At 38.6% G+C, this 27,302-nt stretch overlaps 1 protein-coding gene across 2 annotated transcripts in view; it reads right to left on the reverse strand.

The window, feature by feature from the left end:
- DTNA (dystrobrevin alpha) overlaps positions 1-27,302 on the reverse strand; it is a 437,121-nt gene that overhangs the window by 359,017 nt on the left and 50,802 nt on the right. The gene's annotated exons all lie outside the window — the stretch shown is intronic.

A 27,302-nucleotide genomic window follows, 5' to 3' on the forward strand; every position in this document is an offset into this window, starting at 1 on the left:
GTATTTGATGCAGATTTTCTGAGTAGTTTAGGATGTGCAAACCTCCTACCAAACGGAATATGTTAACTACTTACTGACCATGAGCACAGAGCCCCAGGCTTCTGAAGCCTAAGAACTGATAAAGTTAACCCCTGGGACACCACCCTGTTCCCTGTCATCTGCCAATCAGAGAAACTGTTCACAATCTGCTCACTTACCCTGAGACAACCCCCTCCCTCAACTGGCTCCCCTTTGCGGAGCTCCAGGCCTGGGCTTGAGCCACCTTGCCTGCTGGTATGGCCCTACAAATAAACCTTTCTCTGCTCCAGACTCCATTGTTTCAGTTTGTCTGGCCTCACTGTTTGTCAGATACAAGAACTTGTGCTAACAGTTCTCATGTAAATAACCACAGTGCGTGGACCCAGGCTGACCCCAGGAAGAGGGGCTCAGTTTTGTCCATTCAGAGGCAAGGTTAGCCGTGCACTTCTCGGTTACACATACAGCCACCAAATTCATAGCAGGGAAATACGTCGGAGGCAGCATGGAAGAGGAGGAGTCATTCTTTAAAGGAGGAAAATCAGTCTACTGACTTGCAAGCCAAGGATTAATCCCTCAAATCTCAAGAAAACAGAAAGAAAAAGGCTGTAACAACTTACCCAAATAGCCACTCGTCAATCACTGAAATTTAGCTGTATTGATATAATGTTCTTTTCATCTTTTGTTAAATCTTTAGTTTCATTTCTTTTAGATTCTTTTCAAAACCATCCAAGACAGGCCTGGCTGGGTTCACTTTTAGTTTGGTCACTCTGATGGCAACTTGGCTGAGACGTGGAGACACAGATAGTACCTTGGGATATATTAAAATTCATATTCTAAAAGTCTTTTTCTAAAGACTATTCCAACTATCTATTCCAACTTTTGTCACCTGAGATCAGTCAGTCCTAGGTCTTTTTAGAAGTGATTTTTCAGATGTTTGTGCTCCTATGAATAAAGAACACAATTCACATAGGCAGGACTGTTTTGTTTTCTGACGAAGAAAAAGTACAAACAACTTGTTCAAGGGAAACAATAAGGTACGTTTCTAAGAACTCAATGTTGTTTGAAAAATAATAATGAAGGTCTTTCATGAACTCGTCTGCATCAAAGCAGCCTGTAATTTTCACTGAGTCAAGCCTTGCGCATACAGGTCACTGCACACAGTAATTCTCGCCTGGTAGGACTACTCCCAGGATGTCTTTCAGTGACTCCTGCAATACAGTAATTCCCTGGTAGGACTTCTCCCAAGACGTCTTGCAGTGACTCATATAATACAGTAATTCTCTGGATGGTTGAATCTCAGAGCAAAATCCATACCAAGATCAATTTTTGCTGTTTATAACTTGTTTTGATGGAGGCAGAGGGCAAGTAAAGGCAAGAAGATGACAGGTTGACTGAGGCTCCCTGGCATTGAGTCAGAAATTTAATAATTTAAAAATTGTCATTGTGAGAAAAATAGGTCCTCTGTGCTTTTGAAATACAATCCTATTTTGCTGGTGATAGGGTCTGATGATAAAATTTACCAAAGGCAAAAAAAAAAAAAATCTCGAAATATTATTATAAAAATCTCTCATCTTTATGAAAATTGTTCATATTTGTAACAAATCATCAACATAGTTCAAGTTATGATTATTCCACCCTTATCATTTTATTTTTAAAATTTATTTATTTTTAATTGAAGGATAATTGCTTTATAATGTTGGTTTCATTTCTGCCATACCTCAACATGAATTAGCCATAGGTGTACATATGTCCCCTCCCTCTTGAACTTCCCTCCCACCTCCTACCCTTTCCCACCTCCCTAGGTTGTTACAGAGCCCCAGGTTGAGTTCCCTGAGTCACATTTCTACCATTTTAGACGTCTTAATAACTGATTTATAATCATACGAAAATTTCAAGAATATGAGAGCACTGGGTAGCTTCTCAGCCCTATGGTCCCCTCTCTCAATGACATGCATTTTACCCACAAAAAAATCACTTCTTTAATGGTTTAGTGCTGAACTGAATGTTTGTGAGATAGTGTTAGAGGCTTTGAGTGTGTTTTGAGTTTCTTGGAGAATAGAAATGATGTGACTAACTTTTTGCAGGGATATGTATCAGCATAAAATTAGTCAGGCAGGAAATCGTGTGTGAACCCAGATGCTTTTAGTAATTTTTGAAACTCTTCCTTTCATCTATTAAGGAGGCATGATTTTAATTCAGTTTCAAAATAATCAAAGTGAACTGGTAGTGTTTACTGAAATCTTAACTGGGGTAGGAGTAACCCAAGTCTAGTAGGGTGTGAGATGAGTAAATAGAGCTTGCTTACCACATCTCAGAATGTGAAAAATGTTGGATATTCCCTGATTCACTCAAACAAGTAGGGCTTCCCTGATAGCTCAGTTGGTAAAGAATCTGCCTGCAGTGCAGGAGACCCCAGTTCAACTCCTGGGTTGGGAAGATCCTCTGGAGAAGGGATAGGCTCCCCACTCCAGTATTCTTGGGCTTCCCCGGTGGCTCAGCTGGTGAAGAAGCCACCTGCCATGCAGGAGACCTGGGTTCGATTCCTGGGTTGGGAAGATCCCTGGAGAAAAGAAAGGCTACCCACTCCAGTATTCTGGCCCGGAGAATTCCATGGGCTGTATAGCCCATGGGGTCGCAAAGAGTCGGACACGACTGAGTGACTTTCACTTTCCCTGATTCACTCAAACAAGTAGTTTTAGGACACTTTTGTGATATCATTGACTGAAGCCAGATACTGGATGGAAAGAAATATGAGTGATTTGGAGTGCATATGGGCTCCGTTTATAGGACAAATCTCCATGTAAAGTAAATATAGGGCAAATCGCCGTGTAAAGTAGCTAGTTTCACTGATCCACGGTTGCAAAGTGAACCCAGATCTTCACCAAAGATGAGCTGAAATTCATGCCTTTGGTTACACAGAGGCCAGGAGGGAACAGGATAATATGAAAGGACATGTCTTCTCACTGTTTGGGACAAGGGAGACCCACACTTTTCATATTTGGGTCAGTAAAATCATGTTTTGAAATCATGGGCATTTATTATGCTCTTGCGACCAATTTATAGGAAGGGTGTATTTTAAACATTCTTCTTGCAGTATGTAGTACAGAGCTGAGCATCTGTAGATTCTTTATTAATGATCTCTGGATGAATATTTGGCACACTGCAGTCTGAGAAAACTGTGTACACTAGGGAACTAGTGTCTTGCTCAGAAAATGTTGGCACAAAAGAAACTGACCCCATGAACCATTAATCTTATTCCCCAACTTGCCATGAGAAACCAATGAAGTATTTCCTCTTACTAAAAAAAAAAAAGAAATAGTGAATTGAAAAAACTTAACTAACTGAACTCTGCCTATTGCTGTGTATAATAAAATCATTCTTTCTTTTTTTTAATATATTATGAAATGCAATCCAGGGAATCCTAGAATTGGGCAGAAGGTTGTGTCCACCAGGGATAAGGAAACACTGGTGTTCAACCCTGGGTACCTGAGATTTTGCTACACTCAAGGAAGGCGCACTCTTCAAGAGTTCACAGGCTACAATGAAACAAAAATATTAGAACTATTGTTTTAAGTTAAATATTCTACATATATAAAAATCAATGAATTTTTGTTAATGATTTTGGTACCTGGTGGCACTGATCACATTTAAGAAATATATCACAAAACTATAACAGATAACTTTTTAAAGGTTTAACAATTTGCTATGGGGTGAATGCTGAAGCTGAAGCTTTAATACTTTGGCCACCTGATGAGAAGAGCCGACTCACTGGATAAGACTGTGATGTTGGGAAAGATTGAGGGCAAGAAGAGAACAGGGTTACAGAGGATAAGATGGTTGGATAGCATCACCAACTCAATGGGCATGATTTTGAATAAATTCTGAGAGATAGTGAAGGACAGGGAAGCCTGGCATGTGACAGTGGGTCACAAAGAATTGGACGTGGCTTAGCGACTAAACAACAATGCAGAGTGAATATCCTGGTAGGACTATAACTGGATTCACAGCATATCCTTGTCCTCCATTGAAATATTGCACAGTGGTTCTTTCTTTCAACCCCAGAAAGACTCAAGATTAACTGGGACATCCAGACCATATGCCCAATGGCAAGCCAGAATGGAGAGCTCTCAGGTCATTACTATTACCTCTCATGTATGTGCGTGCTTAGGCACCACAGACCCTTTGCAACCCCATGGACTGTAGCCCACCAGGCGCCTCTGTCCATGGGATTTTCCAGGCAAGAATACTGGAGTGGGTTGCCATTTCCTCCTCCAGGGGATCTTCCAGACCCAGGGATCACTGCGTCTGCATGCGTCCACATGCATCCACTGTGTCTCCTGCATTGCAGGTGGATTCTTTCCTGCTGAGCCGTTGGGGAAGCCCCATTATCACCCCTACCTCCAGTCACCTCTACTGCTGGCCAAGGATGGCTACCTTCGAACTACAGTTGCCATCTGCCAGAATCACAGTCTTCAACACTGTGTTCTCCTGAGCCTGCATCTGCATGTCTGGATAACTGGGTTAGTATCAGGTGCTTCTGACACTATCCAAGTGGCTCTTTTAGACACTGGGCGCTTATTGTCAATCACTTTTACCCCATGCAAGTCTTTAGTCTTCCTCCCACTGCACTGAGGACCCAGCACTCTTTGTGCCTGGTGGAGTCAAAGTAATCACTGTGACCATTCATTTATACACTATAAGACTCTTCCTTGTGAATGCACAGGCAGACATCTGAAACTTCAGCCAACTAGGTTCTAAAGATGCTATGAAAAATGGCTGCTCACTTTCCAGTGAGTGAGTGAGTGAAGGGGCTTCCCTGGTGGCTCAGAGGTTAAAGAGTCTGCCTCCAATGCGGGAGACCCAGGTTTGATCCCTGAGTCAGGAAGATCCCCTGGAGAAGGAAATGGTAACCCAGATAAGACACCAATGTCAATGTAATTATAAAAATATATCCTCTAATTAAAAATGTTGATATACCAACTAAGCTTTTGACATTTTCATTAAGAAAAACTCACAGTTATATGGAAAACTTCACTGAGACTGAATTCCTTGACTTTCCTCTCTAGTTCTATGATCAAAGGAAGTGCCCAAGTATGATTTTGTTTTATTCGTTGAACACCGTGTGATCTCTTTCGAAGGGATAGTGGCCTTAGAAAGGTCTTTCTTAATGTTACTCAATTATATCAAGCTCCCCCTATATTGGGAGCTCACAGTCTTAGCCACTAGATCACTTCCAACATAGCAACAGTTTCCATGGTCATGTAAAAACTATTCTATTTAACCACAGACATAAAAACACACACACAGACACATACACACATACCACACATACATGGGCTTCCCTGGGGGCTCAGTGGAAAAAATCTGCCTGCAATGCAGGAGCTGCAGGAGATGTGGGTTCAATCCCTGGGTAGGAAGATACCCTGGAAAAGGAAAAGGCAACCCACTCCAGTATTCTTGCCTAGAGGAGCCCATGGAGAGAGGAGCCTGGTGGACTATAGTCCACAGGATCGCAAATACTCAGACACGACTGAAGTGACTTAGCACGCATACATATACATACGGATATAACAGCACTTTACTGTATCATGCTAGGTTACGTATTTTTAAATTGAGGTAAACTGGAGCATAGCATAATTTATATGAAAAAACATGTCCAGGCTTGCCCCATCTCTGCTATTCTTTGTACCTACGAATGATATCTCTGATGATAGTCTCCATGCAGCCAGTAGCTAGAAGGTATTAATTTGTACAGTCTCTCTAAGGAAGCTCTCGCATTTTCACTTTGCATATTTTCCTACACTCACAAAACTATTACCTCTCATGTATGTGCGTGCTTTCTTTATGTGAAAGAATCTATCACTTTCACACTTGTCATTCTTTGCAACCACCTCTTGAAGAAGCTAACAGCTGGCCCCCAAAGTTTTGTACATTAAAAAAAAAGAAAAAAAAAAACAACCCTCCTTCCTTCACATCCTTCACATCCTGCTATAGTCTGGCTAATTTTTCTCATCTTTGTGGTTTCTCATACGTCTGCTGGCTCTGCCACGAGGTTGAAGAACACTTTGAGTGAATCGAGTATTACTCTCCAAAGGTTCCTTTATGTGTGTGTGTGTGTAGCTGCGTGGTGTTTATGCGATGTTTTCATTTTGTGAGATATCCTGTTATGCTCTACTGCCCATGCTTTCTGAGTCCAGTGCACCAACATCATGATTGAATTAATCATCATTCATTTAGGGCTTGTCAAGTTCAGACACTGTGCTAGGTACTTTCATTTACTCTGTTTCATTGTGAGCAAGTAGCCACAGCACAGGGCAAGAAGCAATGTTCTGGTTCCCCTTCAGGATGATTCTGCCAGGCTATCTGACATCCATCAAGACTAGTTACAGGTGCAGGTACAGTTGGTTTATGAAATATATAGAGTTTTTGCATCAGGATAGCTTTCCAGCCAGCTCTATGGGTTTTAGGCTGCTTTTACAACTTCATGCTATTTTGCACATAGTTGGTCTTCCTGTCTGCTAAAGACAACTTCCTCAGAGATTCCTTTATTTTCCTTATAATTTTTTAATATTCAATTTATTTATTTGGCTGCACTGGGTCTTTGTTCCTGCATGCAGGATCTTTAGTTGTGGTATGTGAACGCTTAGCTGTGGCATGTGAGATCTAGTTCCCTGACCAGGGATCGAACTCTGACCCCTGCATTGTGAGTTCACAGTCTTAGCCACTGGATCACCAGGGAAGTCCCCATCCTTATAATTTTCTAAGGGACAAATGATTATTCATGTGATGGTTTATGGCTTTGCATTTCTTGTGCTATACCTGGCTATATGTATGATTTCCCATTGGCAGACTTTTTTTTTTTTTTTTTTTTTTTAGACTCTGGATTTAGCCTGGGTTTGAATCCTGGCTCCACCACTTGGTAGTTACATAAAATGAAAATGAAGTCGCTCAGTCGTGTCCAACTCTTTGAGACACCATGGACTGTAGCCTACCAGGCTCCACGGGATTTTCCAGGCAATAGTACTGGAGTGGATTGCCATTTCCTTCTCCAACCCAGGGATCGAACCCAGGTCTCCCGCATTGTAGACAGATGCTTTACCGACTGAGCCACAAGGGAAGTTACATAGCCTTGGGCATATTTGACCATTCTGAGTTTCATTTTTATTAATGATACATAACATGGAAGCAATTATAAAGTGATGAAATACAGTCTAATGAGATAATGCATGAAAACTACTTACAAAATGACCAGCTAATAAGTGTGGTCAATGCAATCAATAATATGGATGATTATTTTTGTTATGTCAGGACAAGTGGTCAAAGACCATTCATGTCTCTAGGAAGCAGACCACAATCTCATAATCAGATCGATAACTTACGAACTTCACCAAGGAAGAGATGGACAAAAGGCAGGAAGGATTTTCTAATAATTAAAAAAAAAATCAATGCAAACTGGGTTCATTTCTTAATGTCACAAGATGGGAAAACACAGTGGATTAAATTAATCTGAATTTTCTAAGCCCTGACAAAGCCTTTGCAAGCTCCTAAGGGCAGGGACAGAACTTTGTTCACCCTTCTATGTGGGTACATATATAAAATCTAAATGGAAATTATTTATACCTATTAATATACTCAACAAACGCATACTGGATTTAAAATGTTTGTTCTTTATATACCAAATAATTGAAAGTGAAATTGATAAACAGTGAATCCATGTAATTGTGTCATATATTATAGGTAGAGACATGGGTCTATTATAATATTTAGTAGAATGCCATAAATCTATTCATAAATCACTTTAATAGCCTATAGCACATAACACAATTCTTTGTATCGATAGGTAATTATAGAAAATTGTAAAATAATGCAAGAGTTATGCTGACATAAAGAAAAGAGTTGGGAGCATTTATCTCTATGGCACTGATGAATGAATCACTGGCAATATAAGGTGGCTGAATATTAATTGTGGTGTGATGTTGTACTTTCATCTCAACCTGTCATACTCAGCCATCCATGACTGGGTTGGATACTGAAGACAACTATTACCCCAGTTAGTAAAAGGCCAAGTCCTGAAGAGATGGAAACCAACAGAAGGGAGATCTAAAGTGCTTATAGGTTCAGGACTTCCCCTGTGGTCCAGTGGTTAGGACTTTTCCTTCCAATGCAAGGGGTGCAGTTCGATCCCTGATCAGAGGGATAAGATCCCAAATCCTCATGGGCAAAATAAAACAGAAGAAATATTGTAACAAATTCAGTAAAGACTTTAAAAATGGTCCACATCAAAAAAAAAATTCTTAAAAAAATTTTTTAAAAATGTATAAATAAAAATATAGTGTCTCTGAGCTGGGAACAGGGTTAGATCTAACAAAGTGCAATTTTAATTAAATGTGTCATATAGAACAATATAAGAATAGAAGAATTATGGAAAACATATGTAGATATTAGTTGCAATTCAGCCATAGTATGATGTGTTTGGGGAAAAAAATAATGAATGGAATTTAGTTCTTATCCTGTATTGTCACAGACAGAATTATAAAGTGTTAATTCTGTTGTATTCAGTGCTGGTTAAACCATTCAGAGTACTGTGGTTAGCTAGTGTCAAACTGACAAATTGGAATACAGTTCATGGAAAGCATATAGACTGATGAGCAGGCTTCAGAGCCTTATGGGAATGGTAGTCATACAGAGGGAAGATATTGAGCCTGGAGAGAACCTGGAAGGAGGGATGAGGCATGAGGTTGAAAAGCCACTGTATGAAAAAGCGATGAGTTTAGCTATCTAGTTCCAAGTACAGAAAAAGAAAAAAAAAGGATAAATTTGTGGAAACTATAGAAAACAATATATATGAAAAGTAAAGTCAATTTTAAAGCTGGAAGATAATAAGATGGGTTTTTCTTGGAGAAGTAGTGAATTATCCATAGCCTGACGTTGTCAAGGTAAGACTATAAATGAAAATGCAAGTATCCAACTAACGGAGCTAAAATTGCTAACCTTTTACATATTTAATAAACCTGAGAATCTATGACTCAGTGAATTTCCTATTTTACTAGGCATGTACTTTTTGCTAATAGGTGTGCTCATGTGTACTATGGTTACAACATGCAAAAATATAAACCTAATCACAAAAATACTAGGAAATATGCTAAAAAGAAAATATTCAATTTAACAAATAATGCATAATCTTTTTGTTTGGCATTTTCTTTCACTATTATCATCAGAGTGTATTTTTTTTTACCAAATTATTATATTTTAATATATATATATATCTTTATATTGAGCAGTTTAAACTGCTATGTCAGACCTTAAAGCAGTGCTTAAAGACACTACAGGAAGGTAAATGTAAATAGAAAAATCTGGATATAAAATCTAACATCATTTCCAGAAATTTTATTGAAGTTCTAAGTGGGCTTAATGAAGCAAACTGAATAATAAAAAATAAATACACTATTTTGCATTCCACTAAATAATATTATCATGGCATACATTTTTTTAAGGGGTCAGATGGCAGCGAGTTTGGTTTCCTTGACTTTGGCCTATACCTTGCTGTAGGTTCATGCTGAAGTTTTCATTAGCACATTATGTCCAAAAAAAAAAAAAAAAAAAAAGAGGACAGTGTGATACCTTTCTCATAATGTGAAATTCAGTCACTTTTTAAAGTGTAAAAATACCAATTACATAGTTTCATGTTGGTGAAAATAGGTGTCAGCTGTGTTCTTGTAAATGGCTAGTGACCCTGTGGCCATTTGTCCATTTATAATTAAAAACATTAATATAGGCATATGAAACCCCAAGCCCATTAACACTCATTTAAGTGACAATACCTTGTTAGGACCAAACTGAAGCCAGGACAGGCTCTAAGGGACGGGCTAGGCCTGAGAAAAGCTGAGGCTCTGGGAATTCCCGCAGGCAGTGTAGCTCGACCAATCAGAAAAAATCCCCGTAGCCCCCCCAGCCCGTGCCAGACCTGAGCCAATCCGGATAGGGATGCGAGGTTTAAAAGTCCCACGCGCGTACGGTTCAACCAATCAGCTGTGCTGTTACAGAAACGAAGAACCATCTGTATAAAAGTATATGTGATTCAGAGCTCTGGGCCTTTGTCTGATTCCACTGTGCTGGATGAAACATGGGTCCTGGCTGGTAATAAACCCCTTTATGCTTTTGCATTGCTGTGGCCGTCTTATTCTCTCAGTTTTGGGGACTCGGACTCTGGGCATAACATACCTCTCTACCCTTAATTCTTAATTTTGCACTTTTTACAGAAGAGAAGCAGAATTGCCACAGTCTTTGGGCAGTTTTTCTTGCAGCAGCAAAATGCTTGAGCAACTTGAATCAAGTAATGATTTATATTATGAATACCTCAAATTCCACTTCTACCTCCCCTGGGTATGTTAAGTGAAACACTTTAGCAATGTAGATAGGACTCTGTCAGGAGTGAGTTACTATGTAGGCATTAATGACCAGGCATGAAAGCAAAGAAGCGTTCAGTTCAGGGAAGAGAGAAATTGTCCACGGAGGAGAGAATGGGTCTCCGCAGTATAGATGCATGTCTACCCAAGTTCTGTGAATCCCATGAGATTCAGTTCAGGGAGCTGGAAATCTTTAATGATGTATCACTGAAGCACTTTGAAATGGGACCGCTGTCCTGTGTTGTGGGTTTTCAGGGGTAAATTACAATAAAAGCAAATCTGTAGAGCTCTAGATGGAGATGACCAGAGGACACTTTCTAAAATGCGAAGGAAAGAAATGAATGGAAATCAATGGCAGCAAAAAAAAAAACCCAACAAAACTATTTACTCCATGTTCCCACCCAGTTCTCTTTCCTTCTACATTTTCTAGCCTAAAAAAGACCTAAAAAAGCTGTCCACAGCTAGACCGGAGGGTGTGGTCCCATGAGACCAACACTCTCCTCTGCCTACTCCCACTGCCCCTGGGTTCTCCCCATCCCCCAGGGCACACACTTCCTGTGACTTGCTTATTCCCTAGAAGGAGGCATTCCTTAGGACTGCTTACCCTCCACCCCTAATTGACACCAGGACTGGATTCAGCACATCTTGCAGCTCTTTACTTCAGTCACCACTGGAAGTTCACTCACTACCAGAAGTTCATTCACTACCGGAAGGAAGTCCACAGCACTCAAGTCATTCCTCTCTCTGGGACAACTTTCCACACATTTTCCTGGACATCTTCTGGTCTGATCTTATCCCTCACTACTCAGTGAATCCTAGATGCTTCATAAAATCCTCTATATTCTCATCTCGTTTGTCAATGTTCCTATTACTTTCTTGCACTAACTAAAATGATTCTCCTTTGAGAACACAAGTCTCCACTCTGGGGCCAGATTTAAGTAAATATCCAATTTCCTGCCTCTTCCAGACCCCCTCCCCCCTTTTTTAAATTCCTCCTTGAAAACAACAAAGAAACAAACCCAGCTCCTTTGGAGCACATGCCATCAAAGTATACCTAACATCTTTCCTGGTACAACGGTCATTTCCTTCATCTGCCAAAGATTTTAGCCTTGGCTTAATCCCCTTGCATATTTATAACTATGAGTGGGCTTTCAACACTGCCTGACAATCTTCCCTCTTTTTCTTTTTATTGGAGTTTGTTTTACAATGTTGTATTAGTTTCTGCTGTACAGTAAAGTGAATCAGTTATATGTACACATATATTCCCTCCCTTTTGGGGGGAGCCCTGCCCCATCCCACCCACCCAGGTCATCACTGAGTGCTGAGCTTCCTGTGCTTTACAGCAGGTTCCCACTAGCTAGCTATTTGACACATGGTCCTATATATATGTCAATACCAATTCTCTGGTCTATTCTCACTTCTGTATATGAAGGCTATTTAACACCATCTCCTCTCTCTACAAATCTTATTCACTTTCTCTCCATTTCTCTCTCCCAGCTAGTGGTTTGCTTTTTATGCAACTGAAATAATAAAAACAACCAAAAAGAACATTCTTGTTCTGTCATCACCAACCGAGCTGCATCGGTAGCTAAATATGCTTTCTTTCCCATTATAGTGATAAATTGTCAGAACTACTACTTCAAGTTGGAGCCACCTACAATTCACACCTTCTCATCCCTTCTTGTCTCAACACTTTTATTCCTGTAGTTATTCCCATTTCCTTCATTTCCTCCTTTTATTGAATCATTCATATCAGCTTATAAAGAAACATAGTATGATATCACTACCTTAAAAAATGAAAAGAGAAAAAAAAATCCTTTAATCTTATATCCCTCTCCAGCTACTTAATGTCCCATTTGTATGTTCCATTTTACAGCAGAACCTTATATTTGCTCTTTCTTTTTCCTTTCCCATTTCCCCCTTAATTCACTGTAATCACACTTTCATCCCACCATTATTGAAACAGCTCCTAATGGTGTCAGTAAATGTCATGATTTCAAATCCATTGGTCCAGTTTCAGTTTTCATCACACCCAACCTTTCAGCAGAACTTGTCACACTTGCTTATAGCTGAAACACCATGCTTCTGCTGAGTATCCCCCAACCTTGGCTTCTTAGACTCTCTTCCTGGCTGGAGCTCCTGAGCATGCCATCTAAGTGTTGGGGCATTCAGGAACTCTGCATTCAGCTTCCTTCTCATCTCTAAGCACACCCTTTCATAGATTATCTCACCAAAGTGTCCAGTCTCTAGCTTCTCAAAACAGATGTTTCTCAAATTTATAACTCGAGTCATATACCTCCCAAGAAATCCAGGTTTGTATGTACAACTGCCCAGTTAATATCACCTTGGGAAGTCTAATAGGATATTCTGATTTAAGATGTTCAAAACTGAATTATTGATACCTACCTCCCTGTTATCCAGCTTTTCCCACATTTTGTTCTATTTAGTTCTCAGTAAACTTTTACTGAATGTGATTTTTATGGATAATCCATGTTTATCTAAAATATTTATTAAGACTTTATTTTTAAGGGCACTTTTAGTTTCATAGTAAAACTGAAAGAAAGGTAAAAAATTTTCCCATTTGTTCCCTGCCCCTACATATGCATAGCCTCCCCCTTAACAACATCCCCTACCACAAGGATGCATTATTTTAAAATTGGAGTATACCTGTTTTACAATGTTAGTTTATGCTGTAAAGCAAAGTGAATCATATATATATACATACATATATCCCCTCTTTTAAAAACTTTTCTTCCCATAAGGTCACCATGGAGCATTAAGTAGAGTTCCCTGTGCTAGACTGTCAGTTATCATAAGTAATCCATTTTATCCATAGTAGTGTATATATGTCAAATCCAATATCCCAATCCATCCCATCCCCTTGTTATCCATACATTTGTTCTCTATGTCTCTGTCTCTATTTCTGCTTTGGAAATTAATTCATCTGTACCATTTTTCATAGATTCCACATATATGTGTCAATATGCCATATTTGTTTCTCTCTTTCTGACTTAACTTCACTCTGTCTGTAGGTCCATCCACATCTCTGCAAATGACACTGTTCATTCCCTTTTATGGCTGAGTGTGTACAGAGTGATACATTTGTTACAACTGATAAATCTAAACTGCTGTAATCACTCCAAGTCTATAAGAACTCTATAATTTACATTATCATTCACCTGGTGTTGTACATTCTATGGGTTTGAACAAATGTATCATGATATGTGCCCATCATTATAATACCATAGAATATTTTCACCGCCCTTAAAATCCTCTGTGCTCTGCCTACTCATCACCTCCCATCCCAAATCCCTGGAAATCATTGATATTTTACTGTCTCCATATTTTTGCCTTTTCCAGAATGTCATATAGTATGTAACTTCTTTTACGTAGTAATATGCATTTAGGTTTCCTCTATGCCACAAGTTTTTCATCTCAAAAAACCATCTAGTTACTCAAGCCTTGAAGAAATTCTTGAATTTTCTCTTAGACATTTTATGTCTTCAGTTCAGTTCAGTTGCTCAGTCATGTGTGACTGTTTCCGACCCCATGAATCACAGCACACCAGGCCTCCCTGTCCGTCACCAACTCCCGGAGTTTACCGAAACACATGTCCATTGAGTCAGTGATGCCATCCAGCCATCTCATCCTCTGTCATCCCCTTCTCCTCCTGCCCCCAATCCCTCCCAGCATCAGGGTCTTTTCCAATGAGTCAACTCTTCGCATGAGGTGGTCAAAGTATTGGAGTTTCAGCTTCAGCATCAGTCCTTCCAATGAACACCCAGGGCTGATCTCCTTTAGAATGGACTGGTTGGATCTCCTTGCAGTCCAGGGGACTCTCAAGAGTCTTCTCCAACACCACAGTTCAAAAGCATCAATTCTTCAGCACTCACCTTTCTTCACAGTCCAACTCTCACATCCATACATGACCACTGGAAAAACCATAGCCTTGACTAGACGGACCTTTGTTGGCAAATTAATGTCTCTGCTTTTTAATATGCTATCTAGGTTGGTCATGACTTTCCTTCCAAGGAGTAACCGTCTTTTAATTTCATGGCTGCAGTCACCATCTGCAGTGATTTTGGAGCCCCCCAAAATAAAGTCTGACACTGTTTCCACTGTTTCCCCATCTATTTCCCATGAAGTGATGGAACCAGATGCCATGATCTTAGTTTTCTGAATGTTGAGCTTTAAGCCAACTTTTTACGCTCCTCTTTCACTTTCATCAAGAGGCTTTTTAATTCCTCTTCACTTTCTGCCATATCTGCATATCTCATCTGCATATCTGAGGTTATTGATATTTCTCCCAGCAATCTTGATTCCAGCTTGTGCTTCTTCCAGCCCAGCATTTCTCATTATGTACTCTGCATATAAGTTAAATAAGCAGGATGACAATACACAGCCTTGACATACTCCTTTTCCTATTTGGAACCAGTCTGTTGTTCTGTGTCCAGTTCTAACTGTTGCTTCCTGACCTGCATATAGGTTTCTCATTTATGTCTTATTTACCAGCAAATCACGTCAGGTTCAAAATGTATTTGGAATTTACCTACTTTTCACCATTCCCACTACTGTTACTGTAGACCAATCCATGATCATCGTTCATTTGAAACTTAAAAGAGCCTTTTAATTCGTCTCTTTGCTTCCACTTTTGCCCTCTTTCTCTAGCTCCCATCTCCTTCCTAACCTAAAATCCATTCCCACACAATAGCTTGAATGAGCCTTTAAAAATATAAATCACATCACATCAAGAATCTGCTCCAAATCCTTCCATGATTTTCTATCACAGCAGAAAAATATCCAAATGCCTCATCCCAGCTGTGAGGTTGTACCTGAACTTGCCCGTGGCACTTGCTTCTCACCTAGTTCCTTTTACACTTTTCATCTTGTTTCATTTTGGTTGGCTGACACAGTCCATCTTTTGGTTTCTTTAAAAATTCAAGCATTTTCTCATCTCAAGAATTCTTGCCAATACAGATCCCTGATAAATACTCTTTACCATTAAATTCAGATGACTTTTTCCACAATTTTTTATTCAAATCTCTACTCTGCAAGTCTTTTCTAACTATTTTTAAAAATGTTTATTTATTTATGGCTTTGCTGGGTCTTCTTTGCGGTGTGCCAGCTCTTCATTGCTACTCTTGGGGTTCTCTAGTTGTGGTGAGCTGGGACCACCCTTCCTTGCGTTGCGTGGGCTTATTGCAGTGGCTTCGCTTCTTGCAGAGCACAGGTTCTAGGACATGCAGACTTCAGTATTTGTAGCGCTCTTGCTTAGTTGCTCCATGATATATGGGACTTCCCAAACCAGGGGTTGAACCCATGTCCCCTGCATTGGAAGACAGATTCTTAACCACCACGGAAGTCTCTTTTCCTAACTTCTTTATCTAAATAGCACCTGCAGTTACTCTCCATCAGATTACTTAACCTATAAAAAATGTATAAGTATCTGAGCATGTGTGTGTGCACACGCACATGTATTCTGACAGTTTTGTTTTCTTATTTGATTTGGTCTCTTCCACTAGAACAAAATATTCATGACTCCAACAGGACACAGTGAGATCGACTATATCTGTTTTGTTTATTGTGGTAGTTAATCAGAATATATTTGATGAATGAATAAGTGAATGGATTATCAAAGATATTATTTCAATATTTGTATTTTAAATGCTGGGATCATTATACTCTAAGAAATCTTGCTAGTTAACATAAATATATCATATTTTGCAATATATGTAAACATCTATACTTCTTTTTCAATTTTTTGCCACAGTAGTTGATTTACAATGTTGTATATATTCTTTTTTACAAGATTGCAATTTGAATAGCATGATACAAAGCCATGAAGTGCAAGAGCTTAAAACAGGATCAAATTAATATTTACCATGCTGGTATCACTATTTGACTTATAAAACTGTTGTTTGACATCTGTAAAAATGTGTTTTCAAAATGAACTTTTTATGGAGGTAATTTTATGATGTTCTGGGCCTGGTAAAGAATTGACATCTCAGAATGCTTTTAAAGTTTCATTTGGTTATCAACACAGGAGAATATGTTGTGATGCATAATTTATTTTCACAACACACAATGGTAATTTCAGTGAATCCAGCCACCATTCCAGAGTTGGCTTAGTAGATGCTCGGTAGGTGCTCGTCTCTGGATGCAGACAAGCTTCTGTACAAGATGAAAACCCTGCCTTCAAACAAACTGGCTAATGAAATTGTTTACTATTTCCAGTGGGTACAATGACCATAATAAAACCTTAAACTCCTGACTGCATAACATATCATAAGTCTGGTTTAGAGAAGTGGCATTTATGTAGTGAATTTGAAGGATATGGATTCTATTTTTTTTGCGGGGGGGGGGGTAGTTTAGATTTTGCCTAAATAATCTATATTTTCTTCCTGTGGATTAAACTGGATTATCAGAAGGGGTATCCTTGAGTCATATCATCTTGGCTTCCCATAGACCTTTTATTTAGATATATGCTTTGGTGCCACAACCTTAAATATTATTGAAAGATAATAGTTGATACGGTTTGGTGGAATCTGATAATGCATATGTTGTAGAGATGTTAATAAGGTCACTGTCCAGGCCCTGGATTTGAGTGTTCAAAGCCCCCAATAAGATTATGTTCCAGGAAAAAACATTTTTTCCTAGGAGGAGTCACTATATTCTCTATTTTTGGTACAATGAAAATCATATAAATGATAATGATTCTTTTTTCACTGTGGCCAACAGGAAGCTCAGAAACAAATGTTAATTTCAACCATTACGTGCCATGTATATCCACATGGCTTGCATGTTTGTGCTCTGTTATCTCCTTTTCTCAACATTTATGTTTTTTTGTTCATGATTTTTAAAAATCCTTTTTATTATATGATCTCTGTCAAATGACTTGGGTAGTGAAGGGAGAAATAAGTAAATAAAAAATATAGTTCTTAGATATTCCACATTTTCTGAGATATCCTCAATTTTAGGTTTTATTATTATTTTCAATAAAGATGACTCATTAACAGTAAAGTCTAAATCAAGTTAGTATTAATACACAATATTTTAACAATAACTAATCATTCAATGCAGATGGTGACTGTAGCCATGAAATTAAAAGGTGGTTTCTCCTTGGAACAAAAGCTATGATCAACCTAGACAACATATTAAAAAGCAGAGACATTACTTTGGCAACAAAGGACTGTCTAGTCAAAGCTATGGTTTTTCCAGTAGTCATTTATGGATATGAGAGTTGGACAATAAAGAAAGCTGAGAGCCAAAGAATTGATGCTTTTGAACTGTGGTGTTGGAGAAGACTCTTGAGAGTCCCTTGGACAGCAAGGAGATCAAACAAGTCATTCCTAAGGGAAATCTGTCCTAAATATTCATTGGAAGGACTGATGCTGAAGCTGAGACTCCAGTACTTTGGCCACCTGATGTCAAGAACTGACTTACTGAAAAAGACCCCGATGCTAGGAAAGATTGAAGGCAGGAGATGGGGACAATAGAGGATGAGATGGTTGAATGGCATCACCAATGCAATGGATGCAAGCTCCAGGAGTTGGTGATGGACAGGGAAGCCTGGTATCCCTTAGTCCATGGAGTTGCAAAGAGTTAGACATGACTGAGCAACTGAACTGAACTGAATCACTCAAAAATCAGAGCTATATTAATCAGATTTGTCACTTGATTTAGGATTAATAAAATACAGTGACTACATCAATAAGAGGTTCTGAAAACACTTAGAAGCTATTAATTTTACCAGTAGAAAAGGAATTTAAATAGGAAAATTCTTTTTGCAGAATATAGAAAGTGGATGCTTTTTTTGTTGTTGTTCATATATTTAACGCAACTAATATAAAGACAACACATTTCAACTCATGGCATTCTCATTTCTCTATAGTCAGAAGTTTATATCTTTAAAAGACCTAAAAGAGAACTATATGCACTTACATATTTATGGGGAATATTACAATTATTGCTAGCAACTAACAAGTCAAGGTTGATGCAGCAAACAATGTTCCTGTCTCCATGGGCCAAAAGCAATAGTAGCTATGTTAACAGAAATGAAATCTCAAGCATGATGATAGTGGTGGTCACAGTGACCTTGGCTGTCTGGAACCTCTTATTTCTGACCTTTCATTAGATTAGTTGAAAAAAACATAAATGTAGATTGCTTCCAATTTTTCTAAATTAATAAGCCAGTGAACTGCCATTGTTTTATAGCTCACAAAATTTTCAGCAGACATCTAAAATCAGTCATTTTTTTCTAATTGAACTTTCAGAAACCAGAATTAAATTCAGAAGTCAGAGGCAATACCCTGTAATTAACTAAGGCAAAATTCAGTATTAGTTTTAAGTAACTAACCAAGTCATAAAAGAGAATCCATGTTAGAAATAAAATCCATGATTTGATGCTAAGAGGATATTTAAAATGACCCTACATCAACTTGTATTTGGCTTCTATTTCCTGAACTTATGGATAGTCCCACAACATCCTAATTGAAAGTGCAATTAACTGTGAGCTGTCAAACAATACTATCCTTTCTTTCACATTAATAAAATGTATGTGGATGCATGGGTGCTCAACATAAAAATTAAGCTTTCCTTAGAGTCAAGCATGACCAACTGAGTCCTACTAATGTTATATGGTCAGAAATGATGTGTGCCACCCTGAATCCTGCCCTTAATATAATTGTGTTTTAACTCCTCCAAGCTGGGAGATGGCCAGAACATCTTTAGTCAACAGGTGGATACCACATGCAGAGGATGGCAGAACCGCCTACCAGCTCTAGGCTGCCACATGAGGAACACATTTTAACTACCACTACACTGTCACGCGAGGAAGAGAGGTAAACAACTTACTTGGGTCAGCTCCAGCACTTTGGTGTCTCTTTGTTACACTACCTAAGTCTGTTCTCTAATCTGGAAAGTCTGATATAAATGCTTAACATACAAAAAATACACAGCACTAAATCTGCCTGCAATGTAGGAGACTGGGGTTCGATCCCTGGGTCGGGAAGATGCCCTGGTGAAGGGAATGGCAACCCACTCCAGTATTCTTGCCTGGGAAATCCCATGGACAGAGGTGTCTGGCGGGCCGTCTGAGGGATTGAAAAGAGTCAGACAAGACTGAGCGACCAACACTTTCACTTTATATTACTAGAATATAAAATATTCATATAGGTGCATGTGTGTGTGTGTGTTTGTGTGTGTGTGTGTGTGTGATGCTTGGTCATGTACAACTATCAGCGAGCCCATGGACTGGAGCTCACCATGCTCCTCTGTCCATGGAATCTTCCAGGCAAGAATACTGGAGATGTATTCTTTCCTACTTCAGGGAATCTTCCTGACCCAGGGATCAAACCCACATCTCTTGTATCTCCTACATGCCGTGTGGATTCTTTACCACTGTGTCACCTGGGCAGCCCAGAATAAAGTATAGCTATTATCAAATTTGGGTTTCTTTTTCAACTGTACATGTACTACCTGTTGAAAGTAAAAAGCGAAGTCGCTCAGTAGTGTCTGACTCTTTGCGACCCCTTGGACTGTAGCCTATGAGTTTCCTTCATCCATGGAATTTTCCAGGCAAGGGTACTGGAGTGGGTTGCCATTTCCTTCTCCAGGGGATCTTCCCAACCCAGGGATTGAACCTGGATTTCCAGGGTTGCAATTAGATGATATTACTGTCTGAGTCACCAGAGAAACTCAATTTTCTAAGCTAAATAAATAAAAACCTATCTGCCAATTTATTCTCTTTTCTGTGCTATAACAATAATATTACTAATGCTTGTATAAAGTGTTCAAATACATCAGAGCTAAAGTGTTCTCTTTTGTTGTACAGCAAATGATATGGGAGGGAAAGAACAAAGAAGATATAGGTGCCTTTGTTGAATTTCAGTTACAGAGATAATGTAACTCTGCCAGCTGCTTTTATAATAGTAAAGTGACATGAATAAATGAAAAAAAAAACTGTAGAGCTAATAAAAGAAAGATATTCTCTCCCTTTCTCCCTTGAAGTTAAATTCTGTTCCATGAACTATCAGGTCAACTAACTAATTACCAGCTACGCCTGCCTAAATCCATATTAGGGCAAACCATGTCTTTTGAAATTTTTGCAGTGCTGGTTTTTAAACTCCTTCAGGTAAGAGGCTCAGAGAAATTCATATGCCCTACTAGCATGACTCTTAACTAAAATATGAATGTCTGATGGATTTTAAGAGAATGGTATCTATTTGCAACTTTCTATTAACTGACTTTTTCTTGCTAACACAGCAAGCATGACAATCTACAGAGAAAAAGTTTGTAATGCTGAAAATTAAAATCTGAGTATCACAAGAGAGTATATACGAATATCACATAAAAGCACCCAAAATCATTTTTAAGAACAAAGAGAACTCTGTGGACAACTTATTATATTGACATATTGGAACACAATGCTTATTACAAGTGTAAAACATCCTATGAAAGAAAACTAAGAAGTATGTTCAAATATCATACTCCTTAAAAAGACAAGTTATAATTCTAAGACATTTACCTCAATGCATTTAAATTTTGGAATTTTAGGCACTTCAAATGTGATCAATGTGTTAAAATAAGAAAGAATGGGAATAATACAACACTCAGAGGAAAGGCTTACAGTATTTTAGACTTTTATGGGTGATTACAAATTTTAAAAAGTACATTATAAAATTTTGAGTAATTATTAGAAGATTATAAATAGGATCCAAAACTTCAGAATCAATAAAGAGAAAAATAAATTGTTCAATTTTCTAAAGTAGGAAACAGGCAAAAGAAGCAACAAGAAAGTATGACAAACATGAAAAATAAGTGCAAAGAATGAATCCAAATTAACTATCACAATAACTGTGAAAACAAAATAAGCTCTCTGCAGTTTTCAATCTGGGTAAGTCCCTCTAAGCTGTCCACAAGAGCTGTGCTCAGTAAAACAGCAAGTAAGAGCTGATAACAAAGGAACTGTCAAAGGTTAACTAAGTGAGTGCTAACAAAAAAGAAAACAGTTTTGGTGATCTAAATATAAAATCAAATAAAATGAAAGGGAAAGAGGTTTAGACTAGACAAATGCTCATTCTTCCAAATTTTGCTTCTTTAAAAAGCAAGGATAAATGGGGGAACCCTAAATGGGATGGCTGATCTTAACACAAGATTCTTCTTTCAACAACTGACAGATGGAGTAGAGAGAAAAATAATTAAGAGGGTGTCATATGTCCTGGCTTGTCTGATGGTCTCAGTTTATGACTATTCTTCCTAAGTAATTGTTATTAGCATCCCCTTTACCCCTCAACTGTGTTCCAATTTGGGGATAAATTATTATTAAGTAAGGATAGTGAAGTGAAAGTCGCTCAGTCATGTCTTAACTCTTTGCAACCCCATGGACTATACTACAATCCATGGAATTCTCCAGGCCAGAACACTGGAGTGGGTAGCCATTCCCTTCTCCAGGGAATCTTCCCAACCCAGGGATCGAACCCAGGTCTCCTGCATTGCAGGTGAATTCTTTACCAGCTGAGCCATCAGGGAAGTCCAAGAATACTGGAGTGGGTAGCCTATCCCTTCTCCAGCAGATCTTCTCCACCCAGGAATCGAACTGGGGTCTCCTGAATGGCAGGGTGATTCTTTACCAACTGAGCTACCAGGGAAGCCCAATTAAGGATAGAGTAGACTTTAATAATACAGCTAACAGACTTATTCGTGTTGTCCTCTCTTTCTTGATTATGACACCACCATGTTGCTTTCCCGTCTCTCTTAGATCCTTAGAGTATGAGGGACTCTTTTTCCTCATTCAGTTCATAGCTTCACAGCACCTCCTTGGAGCACTGATCTAAAGTAGCCACTGCCATGACTTGCCCCCATCATGTTTCCCTGTTGCATTTTCCTCAGAACATTAATCATCACCTGAAGTCATCCAATTTGTGTATGTGTATTTTCTTCAGCCTCACCTCCTCCTACTAGACTGTAGACTCCAGCAGAGCCACAGCCTGGATCCCTTTGTTTTTTTTTTTTTTTTCTTCTTCTTTGCCCTATTTTAAGTGTCTGGTGCCCAAAGAATCTCAATTAAAAAAAAAATCTTTTTTGCTGAGAGTAATCATCATGGGAACAGTACATATTCAAACATGTGGAATATGATTAAATACCCCTTTTCAAGGGGAAAGCTTCAGTGATGAAGTTGAAAACTAGACACAAATCTACACCTAGAAATGTATAAATACAGATGGTTTTCAAGGTGAGATTCGTATAGGAACAAATACTCCCAAATGAAAGGACTCCTATATGAAATAATAGGAACATATTTCCTATTGAAACAATACTCCCAAATGGAATAGATTGTTTCTTGTCACTGAAAACGCTAGTCTACGAGCATGAGAGTCTTTTCCAGCACAGATGAAGAACAACAGTAAGGAAAACAACAGCATGATGTAAATTATGGCCATAACTATAAGAATCTTAAATATAAAGTTCATGAAGGTCAGTTATGTATTAGGAGAGAAAAAATACTGGTGAAGCAAGCTTTTTCCAAGAATGCCAAAAGAGTACATTTAACAACAGTATATACATTAGTAGACTGGAATACCATTAATAAATTAAAAGGGAACCCCTTTGTGATAATAATGATAATAATTTTTCAGCTGTTAAGAAAGTATTTAACAGGAAAATAACACCAATTCTTGATATAAACTCTGTAATCTATGAATAAAAGAAATAGGTCTATGAGAAATAGATAGTAAACATCGTATTTGAAAGTGACTCCTCCAAGATTGAGTTCCTCTGTGGAGTTTAAAATTTACCTGTCTATCCAAAACTTTATTCTCTTTCTTGTTCCTCATATGTTCTCCCTCAGGACTGAGGAGTAACAAAGAAAAAGGGATAACTATAACCAAGCAGGACCCTATGGGGCCTTCCCTTGACTGATCCCCCATTTCCTCAACTTGTCTCTTGTTTGTAGGAAAACTTTAGCCTCCTGAGCCTTCCCCAAGTTCCAAAGAGTAAATCTAATCAGATAAGTGAGAAAATAAAGAAACAAAGCAAACAGTTTAATAAGACAAAATAATAGTAGCTAATTAATTAAACAAAGTCAAGGACCTTCAGTTCCTCTTCACAGATTATAGATAATATTCCTTTGAGCCGTTTTACAGATACTAAAATGCCCATGGAAGTCAACTGCATGCGATTCACAAGCATGCAGACCTCAGACTGGTTGGAACCAGAAGGTTGAAGATGTTGACTCTTGATTACCCACCATCAGTCAGTCAGTAGAATGTACGTACACTGACCACTCACCCCACCAGTTTCTTGCTCACTCTGTCTCTAAAAACCTCTCCCTGTGGGTTTGTCATATATAGCTTTATTATGTTGAGGTATGTTCCTTCTATTCCTGCTTTCTGGAGGGTTTTAAATCATAAATGGATGTTGAATTTTGTCAAAGGCCTTCTCTGCATCTATTGAGATAATCATATGGTTTTCATTTTTCAATTTGTTAATGTGGTGTATTACATTGATTGATTTGTGGATATTGAAGAATCCTTGCATCCCTGGGATAAAGCCCACTTGGTCATGGTGTATGACCTTTTTAATATGTTGTTGGATTCTGTTTGCTAGAATTTTGTTAAGGATTTTTGCATCTATGTTCATCAGTGATATTGGCCTGTAGTTTTCTTTTTTTTGTGGCATCTTTGCCAGGTTTTGGTATTAGGGTGATGGCCTCATAGAATGAGTTTGGAAGTTTACCTTCCTCTGCAATTTTCTGGAAGAGTTTAAGTAGGATAGGTGTTAGCTCTTCTCTAAATTTTTGGTAGAATTTCAGCTGTGAAGCCGTCTGGTCCTGGGCTTTTGTTGTTGGAAGATTTCTGATTGCAGTTTCAATTTCTGTGCTTGTGATGGGTCTATTAAGATTTTCTATTTCTTCCTGGTTCAGTTTTGGAAAGTTGTACTTTTCTAAGAATTTGTCCATTTCTTCCAAGTTGTCCATTTTATTTGTATTATAGTTGCTGATAATAGTATGATCCTTTGTATTTCTGTGTTGTCTGTTGTGATCTCTCCATTTTCATTTCTAATTTTATTGATTTGATTTTTCTCCCTTTGTTTCTTGATGAGTCTGGCTAATGATTTGTCAATTTTATTTATTTTCTCAAAGAACCGGCTTTTGGCTTTGTTGATTTTTGCTATGGGCTCTTTTGTTTGTTTTGCATTTATCTCTGCCCTAATTTCAATATTTCTTTCCTTCTACTAACCTTTGGGTTCTTTATTGAAAAATCAAATCAACAAATTAGAAATGAAAATGGACAAACCCACAGCAAACATTATCCTCAGTGGTGAAAAATTGAAAGCATTTCCCCTAAAGTCAGGAACAAGACAAGGGTGCCTAGTCTCACCACTACTATTCAACAGAGTTTTGGAAGTTTTGGCCACAGCAATTAGAGCAGAAAAAGAAATAAAAGGAATCTAGATTGGAAAAGAAGAAGTAAAATTCTCACTGTTTGCAGATGACAGGATCCTCTACATAGAAAACCCAAAAGCCTCCACCAGAAAATTACTAGAGGTAATCAATGAGTATAGTAAAGTTGCAGAATATAAAATCAACACACAGAAATCCCTTGCATTCCTATACACTATCAATGAGAAAACAGAAAGAGAAATTAAGGAAATAATTCCAATCACCATTGCAACAAAAAGAATAAAATACTTAGGAATATATCTACCTAAAGAAACAAAAGACCTATATACAGAAAACTATAAAACACTGGTGAAAGAAATCAAAGAGGACACAAATAGATGGAGAAATATACTGTGTTTATGGATTGGAAGAATCTATATAGTGAAAATGAGTATACTACCCAAAGCAATCTATAGATTCAATGCAATCCCTATCAAGCTACCAACAGCATTTTTCAGAGAACTAGAACAAATAATTTCACAATGTGTATGGAAATACAAAAAAATCTCAAAATAGCCAAAGCAATCTTGAGAAAGAGGAATCAACCTGCCTGACTTCAGTCTCTACTACAAAGCCACAGTCATCAAGACAGTATGGTACTGGCACAAAGACAGAAATATAGATCAATGGAACAAAATAGAAAGCCCAGAGATAAATCCATGCACCTATGGACACCTTATCTTTGAAAAAGGAGGCAAGAATATACAATGGAGAAAAGAAATTCTCTTTAACAAGTGGTTCTGGGAAAACTGGTCAACCACCTGTAAAAGAATGAAACTAGAACACTTTCTAACACCATACACAAAAATAAACTCAAAATGGATTAAAGATCTAAATGTAAGACCAGAAACTATAAAACTCCTAGAGGAAAACATAGGTAAAACACTCTCTGACATAAACCACAGCAGGATCCTCTATGACCCACCTCCCAGAATATTGGAAATAAAAGCAAAAATTAAAAAATGGGACCTAATTAAAATTAAAAGTTTCTGCACAACAAACGAAACCACAAGCAAGGTGAAAAGACAGCCTTCTGAATGGGAGAAAATAATAGCAAATGAAGCAATGAACAAAGAACTAATCTCAAAAATATAAAAGCAACTCCTGCAGCTCAATTCCAGAAAAATAAAAGACCCAATCAAAAAGTGGGCCAAAGAACTAAACTCACATTTCTCCAAAGAAGACATACAGATGGCTAACAAACATATGAAAAGATGCGCAGCATCATTCATTATGAGAAATGCAAATCAAAATCACAATGAGGTACCATTTCACGCCAGTCAGAATGGCTGCTATCCAAAAGTCTACAAGCAATAAATGCTGGAGAGGGTGTTGAGAAAAGGGAACCCTCTTACACAGTTGGTGGGAATGCAAACTAGTACAGCCACTATGGAGAACAGTGTGGAGATTCCTTAAAAAACTGAAAATAGAACTGCCATATGAGCCAGCAATCCCACTGTTGGGCATACACACCGAGGAAACCTGAATTGAAAGAGACACATATACCCCAATGTTCATCTCAGCAGTGTTTATAATAGCCAGGATATGGAAGCAACCTAGACGTCCATCAGCAGATGAATGGATAAGAAAGCTGTGGTACATATACACAATGGAGTATTGCTGCTGCTGCTGCTGCTAAGTCGCTTCAGTCGTGTCCAACTCTGTGCGGCCCCATAGACAGCAGCCCACCAGGCTCCCCTGTCCCTGGGATTCTCCAGGCAAGAACGCTGGAGTGGGTTGCCATTTCCTTCTCCAATGCATGAAAGTGAAAAGTGAAAGTGAAGTCGCTCAGTCATGTCTGACTCTGTGCAACCCCATAGACAGCAGCCTACCAGGCTCCTCCATCCATGGGATTTTCCAGGCAAGAGTACTGGAGTGGGGTGCCATTGCCTTCTCCACAATGGAGTATTACTCAGCCATTAAAAAGAATACATTTGAATTAGTTCTAAGGAGGTGGATGAAACTGGAGCCGATTATACAGAGTGAAGTAAGCCAGAAAGAAAAACACCAATACAGTATCAGTTCAGTTCAGTTGCTCAGTCGTGTCCAACTCTTTGCGACCCCATGAATCGCAGCACACCAGGCCTCCCTGTCCATCGCCAACTCCCGGAGTTCACTCAGAGTCGCGTCTGAGTCAGTGATGCCATCCAGCCATCTCATCCTTGGTCGTCCCCTTCTCCTCCTGCCCCCAATGCCTCCCAGCATCAAAGTCTTCTCCAATGAGTCAACTCTTCGCATGAGGTGGCCAAAGTACTGGAGTTTCAGTTTTAGCATCATTCCTTCCAAAGAAATCCCTGGGTTGATCTCCTTTAGAATGGACTGGTTGGATCTCCTTGCAGTCCAAGGGACTCTCAAGAGTCTTCTCCAACACCACAGTTCAAAAGCATTAATTCTTCGGTGCTCAGCCTTCTTCACAGTCCAACTTTCACATCCATATA

The sequence above is a fragment of the Capra hircus genome, chromosome 24 (assembly GCF_001704415.2).
Source record: "Capra hircus breed San Clemente chromosome 24, ASM170441v1, whole genome shotgun sequence".
NCBI lineage: Eukaryota > Metazoa > Chordata > Mammalia > Artiodactyla > Bovidae > Capra > Capra hircus.